Source organism: Mobula hypostoma, chromosome 9 (assembly GCF_963921235.1).
Source record: "Mobula hypostoma chromosome 9, sMobHyp1.1, whole genome shotgun sequence".
Lineage (NCBI taxonomy): Eukaryota > Metazoa > Chordata > Chondrichthyes > Myliobatiformes > Myliobatidae > Mobula > Mobula hypostoma.
Window position 1 is genome coordinate 122,796,255 of NC_086105.1, and position 15,442 is coordinate 122,811,696.

Below are 15,442 nucleotides of genomic sequence, written 5' to 3' on the forward strand. Positions count from 1 at the left end.
GGAGATGTGTAATGAAGGAACGGGGGAGAGAGAGCTGTCTGGAGCGGCTCCCCCCTTTGAACCCTGAACTGTTTGAAGTGATGGACAGGCGATACCCCAGCAGGGGGATAAAAAGGGACAGGTTCGCTAAGACAGGGACACACGCCACCCGAGGTAACGAGAGCCTGGAAGCGATGCGCCTCTCACGAGTGGGTGAGAAGCACCAGACAACGACAAGGGTGGAAAGGTACGATCAGCGGGAACCCGGTGTGTGTCCGCCCTTGCCTGGGTGCCGGGTTCACTGCAGAGGATCGACCGCATCTGGAGGAGGGGTCACAGTCGGTGACCTCAGGTGACATCACCAAGGACCCGCCCAAAAGCTGTTTGTGAGCCATCTCGCTGGTCTGTGAGCCATCCCGCTGGTCTGTGAGTGAAGCAGTGTTCTGAATGATCAATTGTTCCTATTCTATCTCTCTCTCCCCCCACGTTGTCCCTCGCCATGGCAACGATTACTGCGAACTGAACTGGACTGAACTTTGAGTCATTTTGAAATTTGGTCATTTACCCCTAGACAACGATGGAGCTTGATTGATGCTGTTATCTTAATTCTGTGCACATGTGCGTTTATCATCGCTGAACTGTTGCATTTATTATCCTTTCGATTACTGTGTTGCTCGTTTCTTTAATAAAACTTTCTTAGTTCTAGTACTCCAGACTCCAACTGAGTGATCCATTTCTGCTGGTTTGGCAACCCAGTTACGGGGTACGTAACAGAAGCAATCTATCACTCTGACATATTTTCTGTTGCCACTTGCATTGAGAAAGAAATGAACCATAAATTACATTGTATCATGCATGTTTAGACTTGCTGAGAAAACAATGAAGTTTGTAAGAACAAATTTAAAAAGGTAAAGTTAATGATTTACCTTCCCTAATCAGAACATTTCAAGTCCTACAAAGCTAAATAACGTTACAGCACATTACTAAACTATGCAATCACTTGTTGATCTAATGGTAATATATCTATTTCTGTCTGTATATGGGTCCTGGTGCCACTCTAGTTTTACTTTCCAGAACATTTTGTTGCATGTAATTAAACTGCTTTTCATTTCCGTAGTTATATTTTTGAGACCAAAAGAGTTTAATTCCACAAACATTTAACAAATATTATCACATTATTTGTCATTTTTTTTCTGTTAACTACTCTAAAAATAGATAGAATTCTATGTTTGGCTACTAGTACTGAATGAACATGATAGAATCCATTCTCTATTGAGCACCCATCCCAAAATTTTGTCCATTGACTTCAAGCAGATATATTGGGAGATGTTAATTTTCGCATAGATTCGGAGAGGCAGATCAGGTTAAATAGTCTCAAATGTGGTTGGGACTATTCTATGGAACAATGTGCCAAAACTTTCAGCCAGCCCAAAGCCATGCATTACCTGTGACTGGAATACTGTATGTATTGAGCAGAAACTCCTTCTGGCTCAGCCAGTGTTATACTTTTGCTGTGCAAAAACCATCCTGATCCAACCTTATGATTATATAGTAATAGAAAATGATCAACAGAGAGATGATTCATCTTATTATGCCTATGGTAGCCTAATTCCATCTTCCAGCATATTGTCCATAAACTATCATGTCTTGGCTGATCAATTAAAAATCCAAGTATTTTTTTACATCTAGTGAGGGTTTCTAACTATACCATACTTTCAGGTAGTGAGCTCAAGATTCCTGAAAACATTTTTCCTCATTCCTTCCAATTATTATCAATAATTTTGGTTCATGATTCTCCTGATTTCTGGCCCCATGGCTTTGGAAAAGAGGCCTTTCCTACTTACTCCCTCATGATTTTACAAATCTCATTTGTTTCCCATCAGCCTTCTAGGTTCTAAAGAAAACAATCATAGTGAATTCAATCTTTCCTCATAGCCATTTTGGACTTGAACATTTGCACAAGGATCCCAAAACTGGTAGCACTAATGCTGAGAAACACCATCAACTCCAGAAAGCTTCAGCACAATAGGTTTCGAAACAACAAAACTGGTCATATTTGACACAGTTATGAGGAAGAAGCCAACACCATCGTGGACACCATATGGCCTATCACGTCATAAAGTTCATGCGCTTTCAAACCAGAGTTGGTAGCAGTATGAATGGTAGGTGAGGGAAGGGGGGATATTTAGGAAAAAGTGGGCATAAAATAATTGGATTTGTTGCCAAGTTTGAAAGGGAGAAGGGAATATTACAAACTGAGTTTTAAAGTTGAGATTGATGGGATGAGAAGCAGTTTGATCACAATAAATTAAGTGAAATAGTTAATATTTAAATCAACAAAAAACAATGGAAGGTATTGGAAAATGCAAATGCACACATTGTGTTTTCTATAGTATTACAGTATTTACTCAAATGCACACATTGTATTTTCTACAATATTTACTATGTAACCATTGTCAGCCATTAGAAGGTATTCACTATGTAGCCATGACTTTTGACCTGTTCACTATTAGTTCATGAAGAGAACTAGAATGAAATCAAGTAGCAAGATAACGGTGGCGGGTAAGATGATGAAATATGTGGCAGTATGTCGACGCAAGGCTAATTAAGAAATAACTGTGGTTAGGGATGAGAAGACATATGGTCCAAAATGTAAACTAGGACATAATTAAATTGGGGAGTAAAACAATAGTGGAAAGTCAAGAGCGGATATATTGATGATATGTAATCACAGGCCGATTGGATATGATAATGTAGCTAAGATAGGAGAATTGCTATAAAAAATGCTATGTACAAGGTTTGACGGGCAGTCAGCAACTAGCTTTCCGATTGTCTCAGCTTTGATTTGCAAATTAAAGTTTAAAATTACTTGAAAGATTCTCTGCGTCTCCTTGTCGTTTGTGAGAAACCACGACAAAGGATACAAGCAAATATTTGAAATGAAAGAAAACTATTGTTATGCACCACTACAAGATAAAGCTTCCACTTCTGTTGTTAGGCAACCATGGTCAATTGATGAGGTTAGTGCAGTGTTTAAAAAGAGGCTTAAATAAATAACTGAAGACACAAAGCAGCACTTGTGGGCGTAGAAACAGTATTAATGCTTCAATGTCCTTAACCTATCATTTCATCAAATGTCATCAACCTGAGAAGTTAAATATGTTTTTTCTCTCAACATTATTGTCATAATTTTCAGTTCCTATTACAGATCAGTTTTTGCTTTTTAAAGGTTAAGCAAATGCAAGGTAATATAAAATGCTACTCCACCAAACAAAAGTTAGGACACATTAAAGAGCAAGAAAGGTATAAAGAAGCAGTAAAGTGTAAAAGGAGACATCAAGGATCACTTTAAACTGCCAGCAGCAGAATTTGATGAAAGCCAAAAGACTTTCGCTTTTGGGAATTGTTGCAGGGAACTAGTCAGACAAACTGATAATTGGTAGGGAAGCAGAGGCTTAATATTGATAGGGATAATGATCAGCGATTATGAAAAGGAGAGTGCAAATACTTGCAATCAGAGATTTTAGATTTTCTTGGTGGGAGCAGTTCTCACCTCCCTTTCACTGCCAAGTTTTCTGACCCCTGGGAGAAACAGATGACAATATGCCAGCTGACGCAGTAGTTGTTGTCGTCAATTAGCAATATTTAACTTCTTAATACTTGGTGAATTTCTGCCTATTAAGAGGGGTTATCTTTGTAATGATGTCTGCTGTCAGAGTTCCACGTTTCAGAAACATATAGAAGGGCTGGGAACATTGCTTCCTGGTAGATCATAAATTTAAAGCTAAGGTGTGAATTTTATACACTTTCATTCAATTGACCCTTTTACCCAATCAGCTGTGCAGATGTATTGAAGACAATGATCAATTTCATCATTGCTGCCCAACTTTATTGAGAGATGGCTTCCAAGGTATGGTCCATGTTTTCCAGGGTCCTGCCTTAAACCTTGATTGCTAGAAGATTTTATGGTATAGTGGGTAAGTGGTAGAGAACCATTGTCTTGCTGATATTGAGTCGAGGCCCATGCTCTTCTCTACTTCAGCGAATGAGTTGGAAATAATATGGAATGAGTGGGGGTCGTCACGTGATGACGTGGGATTGAGACGTATGAATCCAGCTCTCCCGTAAAAAAATCAGCAAAGTACCATTTAAACAAAGCAAAATTAATAAATACTTTCCGAAAACTACTTATAAACTTCTCAGGACTATTTTACAATATGCCTCGTAAATCGCAACAAAAGAAGTCTGTTGTTGTGAAGTCGCCGCGAGATGGGAAGAAAAAAAGGCCTACTGCAGCGATGGAACCTCGGACTCAGGTTGGATCTCCTTCGGAGGAGACATGTTTTATCTCTGGCGTAGAAGAACAGGGAGCAATGGCGGCGGTAGCGGTCCCTGGGAAGAAGATGCCTGAATTGCACATGTGCAAAGAAGTTGGCATGCGCAAGTCGATACAACTTAAACTGCAAGAACCGACGGCCACTGCAAGCAAAAGTGACTCAGAGTCAGAATCGGATTCCGCAGAGAACACAGATGAAGAAGAGGAGGAAGAACTGAAAGAGACTAAAAGTAAAGGATATGATGGAGACATAAAAGAGGCTTTATTGCAAGTAATGACTGAATTAAAAGGAGTAAAAATAGAGATTAGAAACATGAAGCTGAGCTATGATAAAGCAATGAGAAGACAGGAGAAAATGGATAAGGAGCATCAAAAAGTTGGAAATAACAATGGAGCATATTAACGACAGAGTGGAAAAAACAGAAAGTGATATGCTTGTTTGGAAAACGGAAAGAAATCGACTGTTGGAAAAAGTGGGCCTGCTGGAAAATTTTAGTAGACGAAATAATATTAAGATTGTTGGTCTTAAAGAAGGTATAGAGGGATACAATCCAATAGAATTTTTTCAAAGATGGATCCCGGAAACTTTGCAAATGAAAGAGGAAGACCAATCAATTGAAATTGAATGGGCACATAGAGCTCTAAGACCAAAACCACAAGATGACCAATATCCACGATCAATTTTAATAAAATATTTAAGATTTCAAGACAAAGAAAGGATGTTACAGGCGGCTGCCCAAGCTGCCAAGAAGAGAAAAGGGCCATTGGTGATAGAAGGGAAGAAAATTTTTTTCTACTCTGACATAAGTTATGAACTTTTGAAGAGAAGGAAGAAATTTAATCCAGTGAAAAAAGTCCTTTGGGATCATGGTTATCAATTTATACTGCGCTATCCTGCAACCTTGAAGATTTTTTTGGTTGCCGGAGAAAAAAGATTTTTTGACGACTACCAGAAAGCGGAGGAGTTTGTGCGAGATTCTTTGAAGATACAAGAACAAACCCAGGGGAGTGAGATGGATTAAAGATGAAGATTTTGTCAAGGAATAGACGTGGTGGATTTTTAAAGGCGAAAGAATATGTAAATATATTATTAATTATACGATAGAGGGGAAGAAAGCTTAAAGTTTGAAGAATATTAGTTGGGAATAGTGACATTAATTTTTCTATATATATACAAATTTTTTGTTACGAGGGAGTTGGAAGAAACGCTGATCAATCGCTACGGAATTCATGTGTGCAAGCGTGGCTATAGCCACGACCCGCAAAATGGAGAGGGGTAGTGTTGTGCTTTTTTTCATTCACAACGTTAGTAGGGGGGTATTTTGTTGTTTTTCTTTTTGTATCTTATCTATCTTTTATTTCTTTCTTTTTGCCTGGATGATTGGGAGGGAAACATAGCAACATGGTGAAGTTTAAAGAGATTCCCCAAGGAACCATGAGAGTTAAGATGTTAAGTAACGTTTTAGATTAGAGTAACTTTGTTAAGAATAATGAGTAATTTATTGAATTTTTTGAGTTTTAATGTTAATGGGCTTAATGGACCGGCGAAAAGAAAAAGAATCTTAACACATATTAAGAAAATGAAGGTAGATTTAGCCTTCTTGCAGGAAACACATCTAACAGAAATTAAAGAGAGATTGGGTGGGTACTGTTGTTGCAGCTTCATTTAATTCAAAAGCGAGGAGAGTAGCAATTTTGATCAATAAAACATTACTAATTAGAATACAAAATGTAATAATCGATTCTGCGGGGAGATATGTGATTATACACTGTCAACTTTTTTCCGAATTATGGACTCTCATGAATATTTATGCACCAAATGAAAATGATGCAAAATTTATATAAGAAGCTTTTTTGAATTTGGCTGATGCACATGAAAAAATATTAATAGGAGGAGATTTTAATTTTTGCCTAGACCCAGTCTTAGATAGATCAACTAAGGCTGTTACAAAATCGAAGGTAGTAAAACTAACTTTATCATTGATGAAAGATTTAAATTTGATTGATATATGGAGAAGAATCAATCCCAAAGAAAGAGATTATTCGTTCTATTCTAACAGACACAAAACTTACTCAAGGATAGATTTTTTCCTATTATCGATCAATACTCAACACAGAGTGAAAAATATGGAATATAAAACAAGAATATTGTCAGATCACTCTCCTTTATTAATGACAATAATAATGATTGATAAGGAAGAAGTGACTTACAGATGGAGATTTAATTCAATATTATTAAAACGTCAAGATTTTTGTGATTTTATGAAAAAACAGATCCAATTTTTTTTGGATACAAACTCTCATTCAGTGGATGATAAATTTATACTTTGGGATGCGATGAAAGCATATTTGAGGGGTCAGATAATAAGTTATACGTCTAAAGTTAAGAAAGAATATATGACAGAACTAGATTAATTGGAAAAAGAAATTACAGAATTAGAAAAAGAATCTCAAAGACATACGACAGAAGAAAAACAAAGACAACCTGTCAATAAGAAGTTACAATATAATACGCTTCAGACATATAGAATGGAAAAAGCAATCATGAGAACTAAGCAAAGGTATTATGAGTTAGGTGAGAGAGCACACAAAATTCTTGTTTGGCAGTTGAAAACGGAACAGGCTTCCAAAACGATAAATGCAATTAGAACAAGTGCAAATAAAATTACTTATAAACCTTTAGAAATTAATGAAACCTTCAAAAGTTTCTATTCTGAATTATATCAATCGGAATCACAAAATGATGTTAATGAGATAGAAAGGTTTTTATCACAAGTAACTCTTCCAAAATTGAATTTGGAAGAACAGAAGGGATTAAATATGCCTTTTACATTAAAAGAGGTTGAAGAAGCTTTAGAATCACTTCAAAGTAATAAATCTCCAGGAGAGGATGGTTTTCCACCTGAATTTTATAAAAAGTTTAAAGACTTATTATTTCCTCCTTTTATGGAGTGAATACGTCAAGTGGAAAAAAACACAAACTCCTAGCATCTTTCTCAACAGCAATGGTAATAGTATTGCCAAAAAAAGATAGAGATCCTTTAAAACCAGCATCATATAGGCCTATTTCTTTGTTGAACACAGATTATAAAATAATAGCAAAAATTTTATCGAATAGATTATCTAAATATTTACCAAAATTAATACATATGGATCAAACAGGATTTATTAAAAATAGACAACTGGCAGATAATGTAACTCGGCTACTCAGTATAATTCATTTGGCACAAAAAAGGGAGGAGAAGAGTATAGTAGTAGCCTTGGATGCAGAAAAAGCATTTGATAGATTGGAATGGGATTTTTTATTTAAAGTATTAGTAAAATATGGGTTAGGAACACCTTTTATAAACTGGATTAAAACGTTAAGTACTAACCCTAATGCTAAAGTAGTGACAAATAGTCAAATTTCAACACCGTTCCAGTTTAAAAGGTCAACTAGAGAAGGTTGTCCATTATCACCTGCTTTATTTGTATTGGCAATAGAACCATTAGCAGAACTAATCAGAATTGATTCAGATATTGAGGGTTTTAGAGTTAATCAGGAGGAATATAAAATTAATCTATTTGCCTATGATGTTTTGATTTATTTAACAAACCCACAGCATTTGTTATGTAAATTATCTTCTAGATTGGATGAATATGGGAAAGTATCAGGGTATAAAATAAATTGGGATAAAAGTGAAATTTTACCTCTTACTAAAGGAGATTATAGCCAATGTCGATTAGTAACCCAATTTAGATGGCCGGTAAATGGTATTAAGTATTTAGGTATAAGACTTGATAATGATGTTAAGGATTTATATAAATTTAATTATTTACCACTATTGAAAAAAAATTCAAGAAGATCTTGACAAATGGATGATATTACCAATAACATTAGTGGGTAGAGTCAATGTTGTAAAAATGAACATATTTCCTAGATTACAGTATTTGTTTCAAACATTACCAATACAAGTGCCACAGAAATTTTTTTAAGAGTTAAATAAATGTGTGAGAAAATTTCTTTGGAAAGGTAAGATGTCAAGAATATCATTGGAAAAATTGACATGGAAAATTGAGTTAGGAGGGTTACAACTTCCAAACTTTAATTATTATAAAGCAAATCAACTTAGATTTATTGACAAACAAAAACCGGCATGGATTAGAATAGAATTAGATAAGAGAGGAGAAAATACACCCGAAGATTTTATATATAAATGGGAATCTAAATGGATACGGGAAAAGAAAGAATCTCCTATATTAAAACATTTGATTGATCTATGGAATAAGATAAACGTTGATAATGAAATAAAGAAATCTTTATTAGCAAGGAGACCTTTGATTCAAAACAGATTTATTCCTTTTACAATGGATAATCAACTTTTATATAATTGGTACTTAAAAGGGATTAGATCTATAGGAGACTATTATAAACGAGGTATATTGATGTCATTTGAACAATTAATGAATAATTATAAAATATCAAATAACACTTTCTTTTGTTACCTTCAATTAAGGGCTTATTTAAAAGACAAACTGGGGTCAAACAATGTTTTTGCCAAAATCCAATGAAATTGAAATTTTAATTCAAAAAGGAAAAATTAAAAAAATTATTTCTTTTATGTATAATTTGATTCAAAAACAGACAATTAAACAGGGAATCCGCAAGTCAAAACAAAAGTGGGAAACAGATCTGAATATTAATATTGATGAAACAAATTGGTCAAGACTGTGTCTTGACAGTATGACAAATACAATAAACGTACGACTTAGATTAGTACAATATAATTTTTTACACCAAATATATACTACACCGCAAAAAATAAATAGATTAAATTCAAACTTATCTGATCAGTGCTTTCCATGTAATCAAGAAATTGGTACTTTCTTACATTCTATTTGGTCTTGTTCCAAAATTCAACCTTTTTGGATAAATTTAAGAGTTTTATTGGAACAAATTACTGGAACTCAACTTCCACATAACCGTATATTATTTCTATTAGGTGATATTGAAGGGATAAAACCGAAACTTAAACTGAATAAATATCAGAAAGAATTTATAAAAATTGCATCGGCAGTAGCCAAGAAGGCTATAGCAGTTACTTGGAAATCGGATTCCTATTTAAGTATGGATCGTTGAAATAATGAAATTTCTAGTTGTATTCCACTCGAAAAAATTACTTTTAATTTAAGAGATAAATATGATACATTTTTGAATACCTGGCGCCCATATTTACAAAAGATAGTATGGCATATTTAGTTGCTCCAATGATAAAGATGTTGGTCCCTTGGGGAAAGTAATAAATAAATATACTAAATTTATTTTGAATCCCATGGAGCATGTGGAAACTTTCCAATATCCTGGCAGTTCTTCTTTCTTCTTCTTTTCTTTTCTTTTTTTTCCAGATAGGGGTATATATCGGGGGGAAGGGTTAAGGGGAGGGGGGAGGGTAGATATTATCTTTCTATGTAATCTTTTCGAAAACTCAATAAAAATTATATTTAAAAAATGGAACGAGTATGGCTTCCAGGAATACACAAACATTGTGATGTGCACTCTGTGGATCAGTTACTTAGTTTTGAATGGCCTTGATTCTTTACTAGAGTCACCGTAGTTTCACGCAAGTTCTGAAATTTACCTCTCTTCCTATGAAAACTTTATTGAAGGTGAGGTGCCACATTGCAGTGAGAAAGATTGAGTAAGGTGGTGGGTAATGAAACAGCACTGTTTGTCACTTGTCTTCACTGAGATCGTCTCTATTGCAAACCTGTCGGTTAGGGCAATGGTTTGTACACCATTGTGAAGCAAATGCAAAATGAGGATGAATTACTGTGGGAGTGGAATTTGAGGAAGGTGCTTCACAGCCCTATCTGAATGATCAAAGGCTTTAGCAAGGTTGAAAAAGGCCATATAAAATGGTTGATGCTGTTCCATTTTTTTTTGGTCCTCGGAGTTGCCTCAAATGGAAGGTCATGTCCATGTCCATTATGGCCCCAAATGGTTGGGACCTAAAGATAATTATACTCTTACGCAGGACTCCTTTTTCATCTTAACTGAATAATGACCTCAGCAATGGCTAAACTAAAATAGCTTGTCATCTGGGAGGAAGAACAGAGATTAATTCAGTTGCAAAGGACTTAAGCATATAAAAGAAATCAGGTCTGGGCTTTTAGCCTTATAGCATTCAATTATTCAGTTGGTCCTCAACATCATTGACGTTCATGGTATTGACAGTTCAGTAGCTTCATCCATTAGTGCTTTTAAACAAAAAGGTTTGAGGCACTTTATTTTTCACTTAAACTCATGTTCCAGGGTCTCCTATGGAAGAGGATTGTATCTGTGATGAAATATTTTTCTTTTTTAGTTAACTTATTATCCACCACCACTTTTGAAAGCATATGATAGGAGTATAGAGTTTTCTGTTGACCACATAATTCTACCAAAAGCCTGCTGTTTTCTCCTTCATCAATAAGAAAGCACCAAGTTGAGGCTATACTAAGTTTTTGCCTAATTCTGAGATTTGGCTGGTGCTGTAACTTGCATTGTCTTCTAGATTTCCAGCTGAATTATAGTTCATCTCCTAGCTTAAGGGTGTTGGGAATGTGAGAGTTGTATTAGCCATGGTCATATGGCTGCTGGTAGCAACTAGTATATTCTAGTTGTTTAATTTTTAGCTACTTAGATGTGTCATTACTCTGGCCGATAATACATGACACCATAATACAAGGTATTCCCAATGAAAAGACTAAAAAAAAAGTCCAATGTCTGTGTGGAGATCAATCACATTAGTTGCATAATAAAGGCAGATTGGACAAGGTTAAATCAGTTACTCTCTTATGTCAAGTTTAATCAAGCCCATCCAGTACGCTATGTTTTTCGCAAGTTGACAATCTAAGAGATGGACAGTAAAGTCTTTCTTCCAGAGGACAAATGTTTTCTCTGTAGGAAATCTGCAGTTTCAAAGTTTGCAGGAAGACCAGAACAGAAAGATAGCAGTTTGCTCCTCTTACAGATCGGAGCACCTTGTATTCTTGGCACTAGCATATATACATTATAATAGAAACACATCTACCTAGATTTTAAATAAAACAGATTCTGTAGATGCTGGAAATTCAGAGCAACACATACAAAATGCTGGAGGAATTCAGCAGGTCAAGCAGTATATATGGAGAGGAATAAACAGCCCCAAGAAGGGTCTTGGTTTGTAACATCAACTGGTTATTCCTCTCTATAGGTGTTGCCTGATCAGCTGAGTTCCTCCAGCATTTTGTGTGTGTTTACCTAGATTTTTCTGCAAATATCTTGGACAGGTGTAATCCATTTGAATGGTATTATGAGAATTGTAATGCTAGCTCATGAACTGTTGCTGTCTTAGACACAATACTATCTTGTTATGTTTCTTTTCTTTCATTCATTTCTTCCTCTGTTGCACAACTGACATTATCTTTTGTATAATTCCAAAAGTTATAATAGTTATTACTCCTTTCTCATGCAACTCTGATATTACCTAATAAATGCCACACATCTTTAACAGTATTTTGGATTTCAAATTAGGCTAAGCTAGATACACTTCTCTTAAATATACTGTACGAATTTTAAGTCAAGATAATCTTCAAATACATCTTCGGTACTAAACTTCAGATTTCAGTCATAAGTTTTATTTATATTACGTTCTTCATGTAAATGGAATATTTCAAATGGCTTTACACTGAGCAAGAGGCAGAAGAATGCAGATGGGATAGGAAGATCCAAATGCAAGATGGAAGGGATATTTTGGGAAATTATTGAAGCAGAAAATAAGGTAGCAAATTTAATGGGTTTACAAAACATTTTCAAAGGATTGTATTAGGTAAAATAAATTGTAAAAGAGTAGCACAATTTTTTTTCTTCTCTCTAACTGTCCTTATTGATGAAATTACTTTCTAAACAGCATGTTGTTGTTGTTCGTCCATCGTACGTCGATGAGGACCTCGACACCATTATTGATGGTGTTGAGACTAGTGCGTGATTTGGATTTAAGTGAGGGAGAGTTGCGCAGCGTCAGCCTCACTCTCTCTTCCCAATTCCCATCTGGATCCAGTGGCAAGACAGAGTCGAGACGGCTGGAGATGGGACTAGGCGCAGTGGATGACCAGGACGTCTTCTGTGTCTTGTCCTGCTCTACATGTTCCACGATGCTTGCAGAGACCGCCTTCTTGATCGTTGGACCTTCCATTGGTCTCGTCCGCTCAATCCGCCGGAGTCTGTCTTCACATGCTGGGATAGACAACTCCCTATCTCACCGAGGGTTTGAGACCCGTTGGCTACCCTCACCTGGTTTAGCCGGCTTGTCGAAGCCGTTGCCCGGGTTGTGGCCGCTGTCGCATGCAAACAGCTACGGGGAGCCACAGGTGAGAGCTGAGTGCCAGGTGGGGACCAAAGGTGGACTAACCGCCTTGAAAAGGACGCGACATGTTACCCCACCAGAGGTGCTACCCCTCCCTGACACCCCATACACTAAACAGCATAACACCGCAGCAACACAGGCCTCACTCTATCAGATGGTCTCTTTGTTCATCCATGCCTCTCCCATGCTATCTGCAACTTAAAACCAACTTTTTCTAATAACTAGAAGAAATAACTCTGTTTTGCTTTCCACAGACACTACTTAATCTGCAGATTGTTTCCAATACATTTTTTATTAGGAATGAAATTGATCTTTGCATCAAACCAACTTAATGTTAAGTGTTCACTAGGAGTAAAGAGAAGATGGTGGCGCGACGGCAGTGCACGTGGCCACTTCGGTGGTGATGTCTGTTACCTGTCAAGTAGGGGACCGTGCACAATTCTGATTTGATGGAGACGGACGTGAGAGTATAGAGGAACATCTGGAAAACTTCTGAAATGCCCGCTTCGCTGCCACTGTGTGGTAACCGGAATCTCCGGAGCAAAAGGCCCCGAAATCCTCAGTTTTGCGTGTTTCAGCGGCCGAGGTGAGGTCGAAGGCGCTCGGCAGAGGATGGCGCTCGGGAAGCTGTATCGGAGAGGCTGGTCGGAAACTCAAAGTTTTCGGACGGATGGACTCAGTGTCGGCTGTGGTCGGCTGCTTCCAAGGCATCAGCAAGTTGACGGTGCTTGGAGGTTTATGGCAGGAAGTTTCTCCCTTTTGCCGCCGCTATCAGGGACTCGGGAGTCGATCGACTTGGGGACTTTTGAGACTTTATTTACCGTGCCCATGGTTTGTTCTTCATCAAATTATGGTATTGCTTTCCACTGCTGTAACTATATGTTATAATTATGTGGTTCTGTCAGTGTGCGTCTTTGGTTTTTCCTGTTTTCTGTGATAACACTCCGGAGAAACATTGTATCATTTCTTAATGCATGTATGCATTCCTAAATGACAATAAAAGAGGACTGAGTGTTCTCATAATCTAATTAAAATATTACCAAGAGAGCAACCCACATAGGGCAAGATGTATGTAGATCCTTGCATTAAACAAATTACTTCACAATACTTACAGGTTTACGATTAGAGCAGCGAAAATGAGATGCACCAATTCCAGACAAGTCAAAACCATCTTCTTTTCGTTGGATGTCAATGTAATATTTTCTGTATGTAATAAATTTAAAAGATGGTAGTTTGGTACTCTATTTATTGAACCCTTTAAATAGCCATAAACTTTTTTAAAAAATCAGTTTTTCATTGAATTTATAATCTTGTTCATGCATTACAAAAAATACAATATTCTGAATATGGACTCTGTTCTTGTTTATTATTGCTTTTATAAATAGTGGCAAATGGATCATGTCATTTAATTATATTTCCAATCTGACTCAAAGCTGCTTCTTAGTTTGAGATACAACTTCCTGTGCATTTGCACCAGAAGCATGCATAACAGAAAATACTTGGTCTAAAAGAATGATCAATCTTGGCCTTATGCCAAAATGCTTTAATTGCTTTCATCTTTTATGCTTACATACAATTTCTTACACTGAACAGAACTTGATTCCGTAAATTGATTCTTAATAGTAGGCAGGTTGTACAGCCATGAAATGATACTGTACAAAGTGAAGCTTTGTACATATATAATCCCAGGACTGAAATAGCTAACACGAGAGGGCACAGTTTTAAGTTGCTTGGAAGTAGGTACAGAGGAGATGTCAGGGGTAAGTTTTTTTTTTACACAGAGAGTGGTGAGTGCGTGGAATGGGCTGCCGGCGACAGTGGTGGAGGCGGATACAATAGGGTCTTTTAAGAGACTCCTGGATAGGTACATGGAGCTTTGAAAAATAGGGGGCTATGGGTAACCCTAGGTAATTACTAAAGTAAGTACATGTTCGGCACGGCATCGTATGTGCTGTAGATTTTCTATGTTACTAATATCAAATATACATGTAACAGCACTCAAAATACTTCAACTGGTACTTTGTGCCTTAAAATGAATCTGCAAAATTCTCTCCATCCCTGCCCATCCTCTATGATCAAAAACATGTTTGATTTCTAATGCATCCTAATTTTGATGAACATTAAATATTACTTTTTGTTTCAAATTGCTATTTCCAGGATTTTTAATTCTTATTTTAATTGTAATTCAGAAATTAGGAATAGGATTACAGTCAGGATTTTGATTGTAAGCTAGGTGTGTTTTCACTGGGACCAAAGGAGATGGAGGGGAGACCGAACTGAGATGCAAAAATTATTAGGGACCCAGAAAGTTAAATGAAAAGGACATTTTACTCTAAGCAAAGAATTTAAAAAAGAGCCACAGAAGTAAGTCAGATAGTAGGAGGATCACAGAGATGAACAATATTTTTTTTTTGTCAGCCAATGAGTTGGAGGTAGAGTGGAGTGTGTGACTCATGGAAAACAACTGTACGGCTATACATGGAAAACAGTCTGGTTAAAGAATGGAACTGCCAAGAAAAGCATGGCAATTATTAATTCCTCAAAGAAGCCAGTAGATAATAATTGACCACAATAAAATTAATTTCAGTTACTTACAGCAGTGTAGCCTCCAAATTTGTGGGATAAAGATATTATCTGCTCTCCAGTCAGCTATAACATTTTTGTTATTTGCAGCCCCATGAATAAAACAAGTCTCTTCCTTTCTATGATACAGTCCTAGACAATCAAGTGAATGGCAGTTTTATGAGGAAAGAAAAATACT